This window comes from Coturnix japonica, chromosome 2 (assembly GCF_001577835.2).
Source record: "Coturnix japonica isolate 7356 chromosome 2, Coturnix japonica 2.1, whole genome shotgun sequence".
NCBI classification, from domain to species: Eukaryota; Metazoa; Chordata; class Aves; order Galliformes; family Phasianidae; genus Coturnix; species Coturnix japonica.
In genome coordinates this window covers 115,862-131,108 of record NC_029517.1, presented here as the reverse complement: position 1 = coordinate 131,108, position 15,247 = coordinate 115,862, and the positions used below count along the sequence as shown (strand labels likewise).

At 50.2% G+C, this 15,247-nt stretch overlaps 1 long non-coding RNA gene across 1 annotated transcript; it reads left to right on the top strand.

The window, feature by feature from the left end:
- Nucleotides 1–2,660: 2,660 nt before the first annotated feature.
- LOC107308715 lies at nucleotides 2,661–15,247 on the top strand. The gene is made up of 3 exons (XR_001552875.2): nucleotides 2,661–3,908; nucleotides 5,035–5,230; nucleotides 6,727–15,247. It is a non-coding gene; the product is annotated as an uncharacterized LOC107308715 (long non-coding RNA).

Genomic DNA, 15,247 nt, shown 5'->3' with positions numbered 1-15,247 from the left:
CCTTCTGATGGGTCCTGCAGGTGCCACAACCCTCACACCAGTCCCTGTGCTCACGCCGATCCCCTGTGCTCACACCAGTCCCCTGTGCTCACACCAGTCCCCTGTGCTCACACCAGTCCCTGTGCTCACACCAGTCCCTGTGCTCACACCAATCCCCGTGCTCACACCGATCCCCTGTGCTCACACCAGTCCCCTGTGCTCACACCAGTCCCCTGTGCTCACACCAGTCCCTGTGCTCACACCAGTCCCTGTGCTCACACCAGTCCCTGTGCTCACACCAGTCCCTGTGCTCACACCAATCCCTGTGCTCACACCAATCCCTCTGACAAGCTGGGCACTGAATTGACTGTTGTCTTAACCTGGCAGGTGGCTCAGCGTCACACGGTCATTGCTCCCCCCGTTCCCAGTGGGATGGGAGGTGGGGGAAAAAACAAGCAGAACTCACAGGTTGCAATCAGACTGTTTACTAATACAGAGTTGGAACTGGATCTTTAAAGTCCCTTCCAACCTAAGATGTGCTACAGTTCCTGCTGGCTCCATGCACTTGGATATTCTTTCTTGTCTTTTATTGTAACAGGTAATTCACCCTCCTGGATCTGGGCAGGATTCCTTAACCCTTATCCTGTTGAAACAGTTTATTTCTGATCACAGAGAAAAAATGTGCAAAATATGTTACAAACACAGGAAGCTTTTGTCCCAGCTGTGCTATTGGCTTCAAGAAACAGAAGGAAATAGTCCTCACCTCCTCAGCTGTGGAGGCGCTACCGCTCTGCTCTTAACTAATGAGATTTGTTTGTTTTTTAAGATGCAAATGTTGTGAAAAACAATGCAAATGATTGAGGTGTCCATCAACCTTCTCTGAGGTTCTGCTGGAATATAAACAATGTGACCTTTCCGTGTGCAGCCCAATTCACCAGCACCGTGTGCCTCTGAGCAGCTCAGCTGTGCATGTACCAGCCCCAGGGTGACTGCAGGTATCCGTCACAGCCAACAGTGCTGAGTTTTCTCACTCCAAAGTGATTCACAGCCAATTGCGTTCAGGGGGTGCAATAAAATGGTGTGCAGATCGTCTGGGATGTCCCAAAGACAAGGTCTGGGGTTAATGTTGGCCAAGATCAGATGTCTGGGTGCAGAAGACAACAGAACAAGCTTATCTTTGGAAGAACAGCTTATCTTTGCTCGCCTGTTATCCCTCTTAACCTGAGCTGTTTGCCTTCACCCCCCTCGCAGCCCCTCAGTGCATCACGCAGCTACCACCGTTAGTGCACCTTCCATAGCAACACACATCCCTCATTGTTCCTGGTGCTTATTTAACCTGCACCAGACACACTCAGTGCTTACTCAAATTATCCTTTGAAAGTGCACTGGGTAAATACCTGCCACTGGATTCTCACTGAACATCTCTTGTCTTTCCCATCGTGCCTGGCACAGTGGGTCAGACCCGCAGCCCTGAGCATCCTCACACCCCAGAGCTGCTTAAGGGCCGGCACGAAGAGGAATAGCAAATTTGGGACAACAACTCTTGGCAGAGACTGGTTTTGAATTCCAAGTATTAGACCCGATTCAAAGCCATTATCTTCTCATGTTCACTGTTAGAATATGACTGTATTTGGTGTCTCGGCAGCACCAGATGTCTGTCTGAGCCGTGGTAACCGATTGTACCCGCAGTGCCACCGGGCAGGGATGGGTTCTGAGCGCTCCGTCGGCTGCTGCTGGCGCTGGGGAGCGCCGCTCCGTACCCGGCACGCGGGCGGCACCACGTCAGCCCCAGCTCCGGCCCCAGCCCCGCTACCAGGTGGGTTCGCGGACGGGCGGGGCGCGGCGGGCGGAGGGGCTGCGCCGCTGTATCGGCTGCGTCGGCTCCAGGTACGGGGGGGGGGGCGGCGACAGCAGCGCGGTGCGGGGCTGTGCGGGCAGCCGCGGGGGCTGCGGTGTCGGTGCACGAGGAGATGCCGCAGCGCTGAGCGCGGGGCTCCGAGGTGCCGGGACTCGGCGGAGGAGGCGGCGCGGCCAAACGTTACCCGGGGCCGCCTCAAAGCCCCGCGGCGGGCGGGACCGGTCCGCAGGGCGCCTCGGGGCTCCGAGACGTGCGGCCCCTTCCCCGCCTCCAGGAGGCGGCCCGGGGCTCTCGCAGGGACCCAGGGGCGGCCGCTTCCAGCCGCCGAAGCGCCGCTAAACCACGAGCGGCGGCAGCGGCCGCCCCCGCGCGGAGCCTCCCCCCGGCGGACCGTGCGCTGCGGGTGGGCCGCTCCGCTCCGTACCGCTCCGTACCGGCACCGCTCTGTACCGCTCCGCTCCGCCGCCCTGCGCGCGGTGCGCACTTTGCAGACGGTCCCTGCGCCGCTTTCCGCAGCGTCGCGCAGGCGCCCAGCGCTGGGACGGCGGCTCCGGTGCGAGCGGGAGAGCGGCGCAGCGGGAGGAGAATGGCCGGGACGGTGAGCGCCGCGCCCCGCGTCCGCCGCCCCCCCCGCCCCGGGACGGCTCCGCCCCGGCGCTGCTCCCGGCCGGGAACGACCCCGGGCCGCCCCCCCCGCGCCGTTTCCCGCGGGCGCTGCCCCCTCGTGCCGCCCGTTCGGCCCCCGCCGTTTCTCAGCGCACCCCACACACCCCGGGGCGGGTCGCGGTGGTCCCGCTGCGCGTCGCGCTGAGGCGGGCGGAGCGGGGAGCGCCGTGCCGGGATGCCGGGATGCCGCCCCACGTGTGGGTGCGGGAGCCGCCGGGAGCCCGTCCTGCCGCGTGGGATGAGCTTCCCGGGGGCGTGGAGCGCTCGTCTGACGGCTCCGGGGGGGAACGGCACCGTCTCTTCGCCCTGATCACCCGGTGCTGCCTCGCGGCCGGATGCTGCACACAGCGCTGCTCCCGGGCTGCACCCAGCGCTGCTCCCGGGCTGCACCCCGCTGTGCTCTCGGAGGGGAGGCGCGGCGCCCCGGGTGCTCAATGAGCACAAAGTGCTCCCCGTCTGACCGCCGCTCGGTGCGGGCCGTGCCACGATGCTTTGCAGACGGTTCTCCCTCCGTCCATCCCGGTCTCTGCATCCTGAGCTCTCTCCTCCGGTTCCTCTCTCAGCACCACCTGTGGGGGGACCCTGGGGTCACGTTGCTGGGAAAGACCGGCACAGATTAGATGTGAGTGTCGAGGAGGTGAGGTGCTTCACCAGCTCTCGAGCTCTGGAGACTTGTTTCCCGGTTTTCTGGTGGTAGTTTACACCCACCCCTGGAGCTGGTTTCCTGCTGACCTTCCAGATCCATCTGTGCTGATGAGAACCCAAGATTCCTCATCAGAGGTGGATCCTCCCAGCACCCCATCCTGGGGTGAATGGTGATTCTGACCATCTCCTGCCTCATGCAGGCGGTTATACCCCACAGGGGCCCATCTGCTCCTCAAACTTTCTTCTGGAAGATACCACCATCCAACCTGCAAAGAACCCATCTGCACGGCTGCCCTTCTGCAGGATGGTGGGGATGAGGAGCTGCTTCCATTCCCCTTTGGGAAGGACATTTACCCCCCTCAGGAGAGGACTCCGGAGGGGATGACGTCCCCTTTGCCAGGTCCTGCAGGATTTGCCCAGTTTCCTGGGGAAGCTGCTGCTCTGCGCTGTCTGCTTGGCAGTGAGACCAGCGACCAGTCCAGTCTCAGACTGTGCTTTGGGTTGTCAGTTGTGCCCTTCTTGCAGAATGACTTCAAAGTACGACGTGCCCGGAGGAGTCGTGAACCTTCTGAAAAGAACCAGTTTCTTGGTGCTGCCTCAGTAGCAATCAACACCCAACTGTTCACCACAGGGACACTGCCGTGAGGAACTAGGTCTTTCCAAGCAGGATTCCTGCCCTTCAGCACTAGGGAAGGAATTCCCAGCCTGGCCTCACTCCTTGGGCACGATGAGGGTGAGACTTCAGTGCTGTCAGCCTCAGGTATCTCCTGTTGTTCAGCATGGCAGGGCTGTTTCTGTACCTCATGCTCTGGCTCTTTGCTCTCTTGGCCCAGTCCGTCTGACCTGCACTGCCTCTGTTGCTTTGTTGCACTCAGCCACTGCTGTCCCAGACCTCGTCCTTCTTTGACTTTAACTCTATTTTGGCACAGTTCACCACAGTCTTTCTGCCCTTTGTTCCTGCCTTGTTTTGACCCTGCAGAGCTGAGAGCCCTTACTGCCCTGCTGGGGTTGTCTGCTCTTCTGCTGCCCTGGGCTGCCCAGCCTGGCACCACGATGCTCATGTTTCCGTTCTTGTCTGTCTGTTCTCTGAACAGCTGCTTCTAACTGCATGGCTGGGTGTGAGCTTACACCTGTGAGTGCTGTGGGTGCACATTTGTTATGCTGTAATGCTTCTGCCCTTCATCACCTGCAGCGAAGGGCTGTTAGGTTGTTACAAAACAAAATCATGCTCTTGTATGTTCCTTTCCAAGGAGTGGCCTTTTCCTCCTTAGCCAGGCCCATCGACTCTGGTCCTTGTTGTGAACGTGCAGCCACTGATGCTGCCTGACTGTTCCCTGTGGGGTCACTGTTTTCCTCTCTGAAGCACTGACCAACCTGCCAGGGCAGCCAGTAGCTCCTGTGGGAATGTCCTGAAGGCTGAGAGCCTTTAGAGCTCCTTTTTGAAGCATGAAGCAGGCTGGTTGGGTAACGTTCCCAAACTGGAACTGCTCTCCAGAGATGTCCTATGGCAGAAATACAACTGAGACCAGTCCAGGGATGTCTTCCAAACTTTACCATGTTGTGATTCTTACCGGAGTAAGCCTCAACATGGCAACAGATTACAGGGAGGTATACTTCATCTTACCTCCAACCTCCTCGAACACAAGCTGGCTACAGACTGACGGCTGACTGGCTTACAAGCTATTCAGGTGTGGTGTAGTGCCTGGGCAGAAGTACTTTACAGGCAACATGGATGTGCAGGGGGGGCTTTAGTCATGGTCAGTTGCATCCTTCCTTTCAAGGTGTGTTGCTTGTGAAGTGTCACGTAAGTTGGTCTGTTCTAGGAAGCTTTTATTTATAATGTATATTTCTTCTCTCTCACTCACTGTTTGACCTTCTCTTTTCAGAGCTGGATCCAAGTGTGTCCTCCACGTGCTCTCTTAGAGCTGCTCCTGCTTCAGTTCAATTAGAATGTCTGCTGCTCATTCATCATGATACCGTATCTGGTTTCCTGCCCCATTCTGCTGTGGATAAGGTTGTTGTTTCCTCTTGGTCTGCACACATGTGACTCTAGGTGTTCACCATCTGCCTAGTCTGGCACAGGTAGGTGTCAGTCCTTTAAAAAGTAACCTGTTCCAGCTGGGAAGACTGTGCTTGTGGTGAGCATTGGGTGTGGAAGATATATTGCTTTGGATATCTGGAAAATACTGGTGTTTGTGAAATAAGCCCTGAACCACTTGCTTGCTGCTCTTGCCCTCAGCCATTCTTCTTGTTGCACAGCTCTTGCTCTGATAGTTTCTGCTGGTGCTGTCAGGGAAGGCGATGATAGGCAGAGTGAACTGCAGAGCAAGTGATGTTAGGGAATGCAGTGCTAAGAGCGGAATGAGGAATAATGATAGCAAATGTTCCTTGTGGTGGTTTACTGCTTCAGTTGTTACCAGTAAATGTGATTAGTTCATGTGGTAGTCATTGATTTGCAGGACTGCACTGCTTTTCGCAGCATGTTTAAATTAACATGTTTAACTCCTAGCTGTTAGGCTTCCCCGGTGCTACTGTTGGAAGGTATTGGTCATCTCCATCATAAGGTTCACAAACCCCCTTTCTCAGGTCTCTGGGTTTCTAGCATTAGTTCCTCTGCTCTCGTTGCTTCCAGTTATAAGTGCCCAGCTGCATCCATTCTCAGTCAGTGATGCAGGATGCCTATAAGATTCAGTGCCTTTTTGTCTTTTACAGCCTGCACAGCTCATTTCACTAGTAAAGATGCCGCTGGTAAAGTGAGAAAATGCAGTCTGTTTTGTCCTGGAATTAAATAGCTTGGCTCATAACTTTTTGGTTTTAAGAGACATCGGGCTTGTAGTCACTGTCTGGTTTGGCCTGTTAACAACCATGTTGCTCAGCTTGCTGCAGCACGGTTATGGGCTCTGCCTGGTGCCTGCAGTGTGTGGCTCTTTGCTGCTGGCTGAGCTGGTAAAGGCTGGCCCAGAGAGATACTCGTAGTAGTTTACTGAGTGTGGTTTACATGAACCAAAGAGCTGTGATGCACTCAGACTGCATCCTGTAATGGAATTAGGGAAAAAAAAGAAGAGGAAAATAAAGCAAGTACAGAATGATTTCCACGTACCTCTTTGTTTAGCTGTTGTTATTCAGGGTTTGTTCTCTTTTGACACATGTTAAGTATGTGCTATATTGTTTTTGTAAAAGATTGACTATCTCATTAATAAAAATGACAGAGTGCAGCAGGATACCTCGACAATGCATGTAGTTGCTCCAGAAGTAATTCCTTCTATTTTTTTCATAGAATCATAATCACCAATGTTGGAAAAACCTAAAAGATCATCCAGTCCAACTGCTCACCCATTACCAATAGCTCCCACTAAACCATGTCCCTCCACACAACATCCAGTCGTTCCTTAACACCCCCAGGGTCGGTGTCTCCACCACCTCCCTGGGCAGTCCATTCCAGTGCCTGGCCACCCTTTCCAAGAAGCAATATTTCTAATGTCCAGCCTGAATCTCCCCTGCCGCAGCTTCATGAAATCGCTCTGTATTTTTCCATGTTTGATGGAGCACGTTCTCAGCTACAGGTTACTGTTTTTCAGCACAGACACTCCAATTAGCTGTGCATTTTTGCCAGTGATGAATGAGGACTTGTGTGTGCCGCACTCATAACAATATGCACCAGTGGAAGTGCCTCACTGCCACCATGTTCACTGCTGAAATGCCACCCACCCTTCACTGTGCTCACATCCACCGTCATCTCCATAAATGTTCACGAGTGTTGATGAATGTTCATGGGTGCTGTTGTTTCTGCATGACACACTTCTGCTTCATATGGACTTCCATGCCTGATGCCATCTTATCAGGATGCCCTTCTGCTGCCATCTGTCACACAGCAAAAGAATGTCACAGAATATGAGTGGGAAGGCTCACCCTCTACTGCCATACCATCAACTTCCACCTCTGATACTGTGGGCCAATGTAATAAGATAGGAGACATTAGTTTTGGAGCAGTCCTCATCTAGAATCACAGTGTGCTTGAGGCTGGAAGGGACCTTAAAAATCATGCAGTTCCAACCTCCTGCCATAGTCTGGTTGCCCCACAGCAGATCAAGTTGCCCAGGGCCCCATCCAACCTGGCCTTGATTCAGAGCTTCGAGTGTCCTAACATGGATGGCGTTTGAACTGCTGACATTCTGAGAAGGTCCCCAGGGCTTTCTTTATCCTTTTCTTTTATTTTCCTTTCTTCTTTTCTTCCTCCCTCACCCCCCAGTTCACTCTTACTAAAGGTAAATTGCTGAGCTAGCAATGTTTAGCAATCTTCCTGATTAATCAAAATTAGTTTATTTGAAATGTCTGCAAATGCAACTAGTCAGAAGGGAATTTAATTGTGAATATTCTTCGCGGTTGTTGTTTGTAAATCATTACAACTGCTCTGCTTCCTTCCTATCTTTGGAAACACTGAAGTCATGATTTTACAAGTTCTGCTCTGTCCTGGCCGCTCATTCCTGTTTTTGTGGTGGCTTCTCTCCCTTCCACTGCTTTGCTGTAGGCACCTGTGGCACCTGTCTATGAGGCTAAGACTGGCCCTCAGCCTGAGCACTGTTCTGTCACAGAATTCCTCTGTCACATCCATCTTGTGAAGAAATTCTTGTAATCTGAGTTAAATACAGTTTGAATGGCCCAGCTAAAACAACGGGGCAGCGTTCCTCAGTGTGCACAGCTCTTGACCTGATCCCCGTTCCTGGGATTTGCTCAGCAGTTTTTTTTATCACAGCAGCTAATTGAAGAGCAGCAGCTCTCATACACCACCCGCTTTGCAGCTGTGCATTTCTGTGCTTCTTAAATAGTTGTTACACAAAATGCTTTTGCAGTTTCAATTCTGACACTGCATTGCCAGGGTATAAAGAAGATCTGGTTTGTCTGATTGACTGTAGGTGTCTGCACCTGAACTGCTCCCAATGGGTTCCTTTTGCAGCGAGAGCTTGGCTCACCACTCTGTAATATAAAGAACAGAATGGATTGTACAGTGATCACAGGATTGTGGAAGGGCTGGGTTGGACGGGATCATTTATTCCAACCCCTGCTGTGAGCTGGCTGTCCCCCACCCCCTCAGGTTGCCCAGGGCCCCATCCATGGCATGGGCACCTCCAGGGCAGAGCCAGGGCCTCACCACCAACCTGAAGAGTTCTGAGCAACTTTGTGTAGGAGCAGTTGTACTAATCAGCATTTCTTTATTTTGTCATCAGTACAAACCATGAGCATCTCCTGTGACTTATTTCTAAATACTTAACAGAAATGCTCAGTGTCAACAGCTACCTACATTTTCATGTCTATTGAATGAGAACTGAACCATAATCATTGCTGGGACATCTCTGTTACTGAACCGCTGTGTAAAACTCTTCTGTTGCTTTCAGCTTTGCATTATCTTTGGTCTTGAGTCAATTACTTTAACTGAAATCTAATTATAGCAGAGATTGCAATGTGAACACTGTCAGTGTCATTTGTATTATTTATTTACTCACCTCTGCTTTGATTATATCATTACTTTTCTCTCTAAAAGAAGAATCTTTAATGTTTTTGTTATTATTTATTGTGGTTTTGTGTTTTTTTCTTTTAATTTCCAGTAGGTGCTCCTGACTGATGAGCTCCCCTGTATTACTCTCATTTTCCTTTTTAAATGTGAGTGACTTGGGAGTGTTATCAATACTTACTATGTAGCATTTTCAGTTTGGAGCACTTTGCTCTTTAAAGAAAAGTACTGTGCATATTTTTGTGATGGTTGCTCGTATTTTTAGGATATATGTGTGTATGAAAGTCATGTTACTTCAGGTCAGTGAAAGAGCATATGCACATGTACCACTGTGTGATATTTGTGTCTATGTTTATCCTATGGGAGGAGCAGGCAGTGTTCAGAAGGCTGTGCTGCCATCAGCCGCACTGTGGGCCAGCAGCATGCCCTCGCCGCCAGGAGAGCCAACTGCATTTTGGGTTGTATTGAACTCAGCACAGCCTTCTGTCCCGCTGGGTTTGGTGCAGGTGCTGCCACTCTTTGAGCACTGTGCAGCTTTGGGCTCTGCTCCTGAAAAAAGGAGGAAAATCTCTGTGCTGTAATGGTGCTCAGGCACCGGAGTGGGCTTCCTGGGGTGATGGTCAGTGCCCCATGCCTGTCAGTGCTCGGGATGCAGATGGGTGATGCTTTCAGTGATATGCTGTAGCCTTTGGTTAGCCCTGAAGCACTCAGGGCTGGGTGATCTCTGTAGGTCACTTCCAACAGAAATATTTGAATTCACCTGGCGTGGGTGCATCTTTCTCTTTAAAAGGCATTTCCTTACCATCATCTCTTGATATCCGCTGCCCCACAAAGAGTTCCTTCACTTTGAACGCCATTAAGTAGACACTTGCGATCATGTCACACAGACTTGGTGTGAGTTAAGGCTCCTGTAATGCTGTGTGTTCATTTTGATAAGCACAGTTCAGCTGGCCAGGAATAGAGATGCCCATCCCTTCAGGTTTTCTTTTCGTCTTTGTAGGGAAGGTAGATAATGCTATCTCTGTTTTGAAAGCAGAGACACTTGGGTGCCCAGCAAGGAAGCAATAGTGAAAGATAATCTAAAATCCAGGACTTGTTGTTGTAAGGACATAAATGAGGCACTGTCAGCTTGGCACCAGCTCTTGTCTTCCTAGCGAGCTATTTGTGGTTCCTGCTTCCTTTTTGATTGTGGGCTGTTTTTTGTTTCTTTTTGTTTTCAGTTTAAATCAGGTGAGGTTCAGATAGCTGTGCCCAACATGTCACATTTCATTCCAGCATTACCTCAAAGTACCACCTTGTGACAACACACTGTACAGATTGTTGTTACACTTCCACTTACTTTACCACCCACTTCTGGATTTTATCTTTCTGTGCAAAGCCAGTGACAGTGATAAGATTTTTTAGGTTTCACAGGCTCAGGTACTCAGGGGCTCAGATCTCCCTTTGGGGAAAGCTGCTGTTGTGTGCACTCCCTGAAGACCTCACAGGGCTGCACAGTGCACAGGTGGGTGGTGTCTGTTTCTTGGCTGGTTCACACCCTTGCTTACAGACTGCATCAGTTGATCAGAAGCAGGGCTGTGCTGGCACTGATGTTATGGAGTAATCTGAGTCCTTGGATGCAGGTGGAAGTATGTGGAAGGATATGTAAGATGATAGAATTAGTGCAGTGGTGAATACTGGGTAGGGTTGCATTTTAACAGCCGATGTGGACTCTTTATATAGTTGATTTATACATTGGGTTCCTTTTAATGCTCAATTTTTAGTGGAGAAACATGCAAGGATCATAGAGTGAGAAATAAACAAGGACAAATTTGTATAGGTGCAAATGGCCTTTAGGAGTGTGGTAATAGAAGAATGAAAACAGGGTCCAAGAAGGGTGCCGTTCTTGGGACATGACCACATTTTACAGTAATACAGATTCCATTTCAAATAGCTGTACTTTAAAAAGCCTTCTGGAGTATGAAAGTGTTCAGAAGAGACATGTGAAGAGATTAAAGGTGTAGTTAATGCTGTTTTGTAGTGGGTGGCCACGAGGACTCACTATATTTAGTTTACCCGAGAGAGATAGAAGGGTTTTGTCCTTGTTTTGGAGAACTTCAGTGAGGAAAATAGCCGTGTTGTTTTATGAAGGCACGGGCTCTTGATCTGAAATGCGTATCACATAGCACTTAGCATAAATAGATAAATCTGCTCCTATCCAACCCTTCCTCTGTACCTGTAAGGTCAGGAGGATGACCTGGGGTCCCTGGTCCTTCACACCTGCCTCAGAATTGTCTTGATTTGTTGGGCTCCTGAGTCAATGCAGCTGTTTGTGGATGAGGGCAGGGTGGGTTCAAGGCCTGGACAAGCCTTAATGCTCTCCTGAAACATTCTGGATCGGGATCTGTCAACAACGAACCTCTGGTGACAGCAAATCTCACATGCAGGTATTGCCTTGGTAACTGCAGGTGGGTCTGACATGGTCTGACCTGCCTTTTTCTCAGGGTGTTAATGCACGATCCAGCCCGGGGGGCTCTAAGATCTCCCTTGGAGCGTGGAGCTCGTTCCTCTGGACTGTTGTTAGCACTGATTCTGTAAGTTCAGTTGTAAGGGAGAAAAAGCCCTTCTGCTGCCAAAGATCCCACGTTTCAAGGAGATTCCATCCACTGCCTCTCTGAGCGTGGCCTCCAGATGTTCTGCCTCCCCATATGGGAAGAGCTGGGCCCGCTGCTCCCACATCACTTGTCGCTGCCCGAGCTGCCGATTCTCAACTAGCAGACTACTGGGGATGGATTGTTTTCGCCTTCCCTTTTTCTCTTCCATCCGAAAGAACGGGTAAATGTTGTCTGAGGAGGGAAGGATGTGGATGTCGATCCCGCTCCAGCCCGGTGGGCGCCGTGCCGGCCGCAGGGCCGCCCCCGCCCGGCCGTCCGCGCAGAGCTGCGGTGTCGTGCGGTCAGCGCTGCCGGCGGCCACACAGCGGCAGTCTGGGACCGTGAGCGCGGCCTGAGGCGGAGCTCGGAGACTGCGGGAGTCCGCGCCTCCCTCCGCCCAGCGCGGACAGCACGAGGCCTGTAGCGCCCACCGAGGCCTGTAGTGCTCACTGAGCCCTTTGGGTTTGGACCTTTCTTTTGATTTTCTGTTCAAAAATAGCGAAAGTGAGGGGAGACAGAGGAGAGAGACGCTGGTTTTGTCACCCAGCTGCTAATAGCAGATCTGTACTGAAGGAAGGAGTTGTGGGGAGGACAGACTCCGGGCACATGGAGGTGTTCGGGTGGGCAATGTCATTGTAAAAGCTGATATCAAAGCTGATTATTTGGGAGACGCTGAAACATTGTGTCTGAGTGCTTAAAGCAGGCGGAAAATGAGAATGGGGAGGAGGATGGATGTGGTTAACGGGGAGGGAGGTGCTTGTGTGAAACTGCTCGTGGTCTTTGGGATGCTGCAGTGCTTTGGGGACTGTTCACCAGGCTCAGTGCTGTGCTGTGTCTCCTCGGCAACAGCAGAGGCACGAGTCTGTTCCCATGGCAATATGCAGAGCGCTTTGCAGGGAAGGCTCTTTGCAGAGCTCAGCAGCGCGGGCTGTGGGCTCCTCTTTGATTGTACCTGAAGCAAAGGCAGCCCACACGTCAGGTGTCTGATCCTGGAGCCTCCCAGGAGTCAGCTGTGAATAGTGGGGTGCTGCCCCTGGCCCCACCATCTTTGCAGCCCTCCACTGATCCTCCAATCAGATCTTCAGAAGGGCCAGAGTCTGCTCTCCTGAAGTCTAGGGTTGTGACCCTGTTTTCTGCACTGCTCCATTCACTCATGTTCCTGATCACCTCCATCTCCTGGTCACAGCCAAGGTTGCCCCTGACCTTCACACTGCTCCTCCCTGGCTGCCTGTGCCCTTCTGTGTTGTCCCTTCTTCAGATACTGGGGTGGTAAATGTGTCCTATGAGAATAAGGGCCTGTAAATATGAGGACTGTTCAGGTTGTTTGCCTCTGTGGCAGACTATAAAACTACCTGTGCTCCTCAGCCTGCTAATTCTGACCCATACAGCTGATGCACCATTCACAGTCTCAGAATGGCTGAGGTTGGAAGGGACCTCTGGAGGCCATCTGCTCCCAGCTCCTGCTCAAGTACTTCACTCCTACCTGTTCTCTTCCATGCTTTGTCTTTGGGTCCCAGCTGCAGTCAGGATCCTCATCATTTTTATGCTGGGAGTTTGCTACAGGATTAGAAACTGCTAGAAACTATTTTTATTGCACACAGTCCAGCAGCTGCCAGACACAATGGAGTCATTTTCTGAAGGTATTCTGGGCTCTGGTTTGAAGTATCAGAGCTGTGTCCCACAAGCATGCAAGAGGATCCACAGAACTGGTGGACAGATAAATCAAGTTAACATATAAAGAGGGAAATAGCAAAAAACAGAGCCTTTAAAAAGGCCATAACAAGGAGGGGCTGTAGGCCTATAGCTGAAGTTTCTGAAGAGGATTTGTGATTGATGAATTACAGCACTTGTTGGTGTTAAGTGACATGATAAGCACATGGCAAAGCTGTCATGGAGGGTGTGAGGTCATCAAATATATGATGCATAAAAACTGGATTTTAGGATTGGATTGCAGTGGTGAGATGTGCAATGGCAGGAGTTGGACTTCAATGTCCGTAGGAGGTGGAGAAACTGAAGGAAAAAAAAAAAAGCATTAAAACAGTTGGATAAGTGGAAGAGTTGTGACAAATCAGATGAAGCAACAAAGGAAGCAGTTACGTTATAACCAAATGAAGCTTTTCTAAATGCCAATGACTGGTTGTTTTTATGCTTGCGTTCTTTCTCTTCCAATATCCCTCATCCCTTATTTCTTATGAAGGATTTGCGACGGACTTTCCATTACATCAGCTTTATGCTATGTTTTTAACTTTGTTTCATACTTAGACTAGGTGAGTGTCATACTCCAGATTAATGGCTGGGATCTTCGCTACAGAAATTTAAAGGAATATTTTTCTATTTTTTGTATCTTTGAGCTTACAACTTAAAACTGTAAATCCCTTCCCCTGTACAACGTTAGCAGATATTTACTCCTTAGTATTTGCTATTGCTTTTACAAGCGGCCTTGCTGTGCAGTGTGTCCAGCTTGTCTGAAGTATGTGAGCACTGGGGCGACTCTGAGGAATGAAGCATGCTTGCTTCCCAAGAGAGAGCAGGGCAGTCCAAATTCCCCACAAGCACGTTGTTTCTATGGTTTCAAGTTGCAGGCTGAGTATAAATTGGTCAGGAAACAGGTGCTGATGATGGGGTGTGCAGCAAAGGAACTTGGTAGCCATTCAAAACAAGCACAGCAAGACAGCTGCTGTGCTGGGTCCGCTGCCCGTCATGGAGACTGCTGCTCTCCCTTTGCACACTCTTGCTATTTCCATCTACTAACTTCATTTGTAAACTGCAAAGGCCAGAGACCATGCTGCTTTTATCTGTACCACCAAGAAATCTTGGGCCAGAGTCACAGCTGATTACCATGAGTGTGAAAACTGTGACAATTATGTGATATAACCTACAGCAGGTAGCTCTTCTCCTCGCAGTTCACATAGAAACACCTCTATCTGAGCCTTACCGGCTAATTGTTAGCAAAAGCAATGTAAATTATTCATTTTGCAAAGCACTGCACACCAGAAGGATTCCACTAATGCTTCTTCTAACCCCAGCATTTTTGAGGTCTACTACAACTAACTTGTGCCATCATTTATGTTCCTCGTCCCCTTGGGAGCATAGGCAGCGTGTTACTATACGGCTTAGTGACCTCATTGCCAAATGGAGTTTGTTGCTGTGAGCTGCTGCCTGCCAACATGTCGTGCCTATTATAAGGAGGGAAACCACTGCCTGGTGCTGCAGGCGGCAGTTTGCTGCTTTTGCAGCACTGGGTTGCTCAAAAAAAAAAAAAGGCTCATCTGAAAGCACGTTGTCCAGCTACAGCCTGAGCACTGCAATCGTGTCACTGTGCCATGAGCAGCTGTGCCCGGCATTTCTGTATTCCTGACTTCAAGTGTATTTATATACCAGGAGAACAGAAAGCTGGAAGGTTTAGAAAATGTCCTACCTGCTGCTATAGGCGTATCGCAGCTCCTTCACTTCCACTGCTGTCTTGTGTTTTTCCAGCCAAAATCTCCTAATATTTTAATGGTCATTTGGGTTTTTTTTTTTGTCTTTTGACCCAAATGGCTGTGAAAGTTTCCCCATGTCTCCTCCTACATCTTTGAAGATGGTAAAAAAAATGAAAGAAAGAAAGAAAAAACCCAACAAATAGACAAAAAGCTGCATAGAACAGCCCAGAGCTGCTGGCAGCTCCTTGTCTTCCACCCATCCTTATCGTATTTGTGACATTTTGCTTATAACCGTTCACCTAAGTTTTATTTTGCTTGGACACTGTGCGCTGTATGTTCACAGTCAGGATTTCAGGCACATTTCCCTGCAATACATTTAAGTTTCTTTTGCTGTTTTACCACTGGCTGCCGTTTCTGGAAGCCGTTGATGTCTGCTGTGATAATGTCCTGTTCGAGATTAGGATTTACTTTTCTCAAGGGAAATCTTTTCATACTTTTGTGATTATTTTGCCAAATAAAATAATTTAAAAAGTCA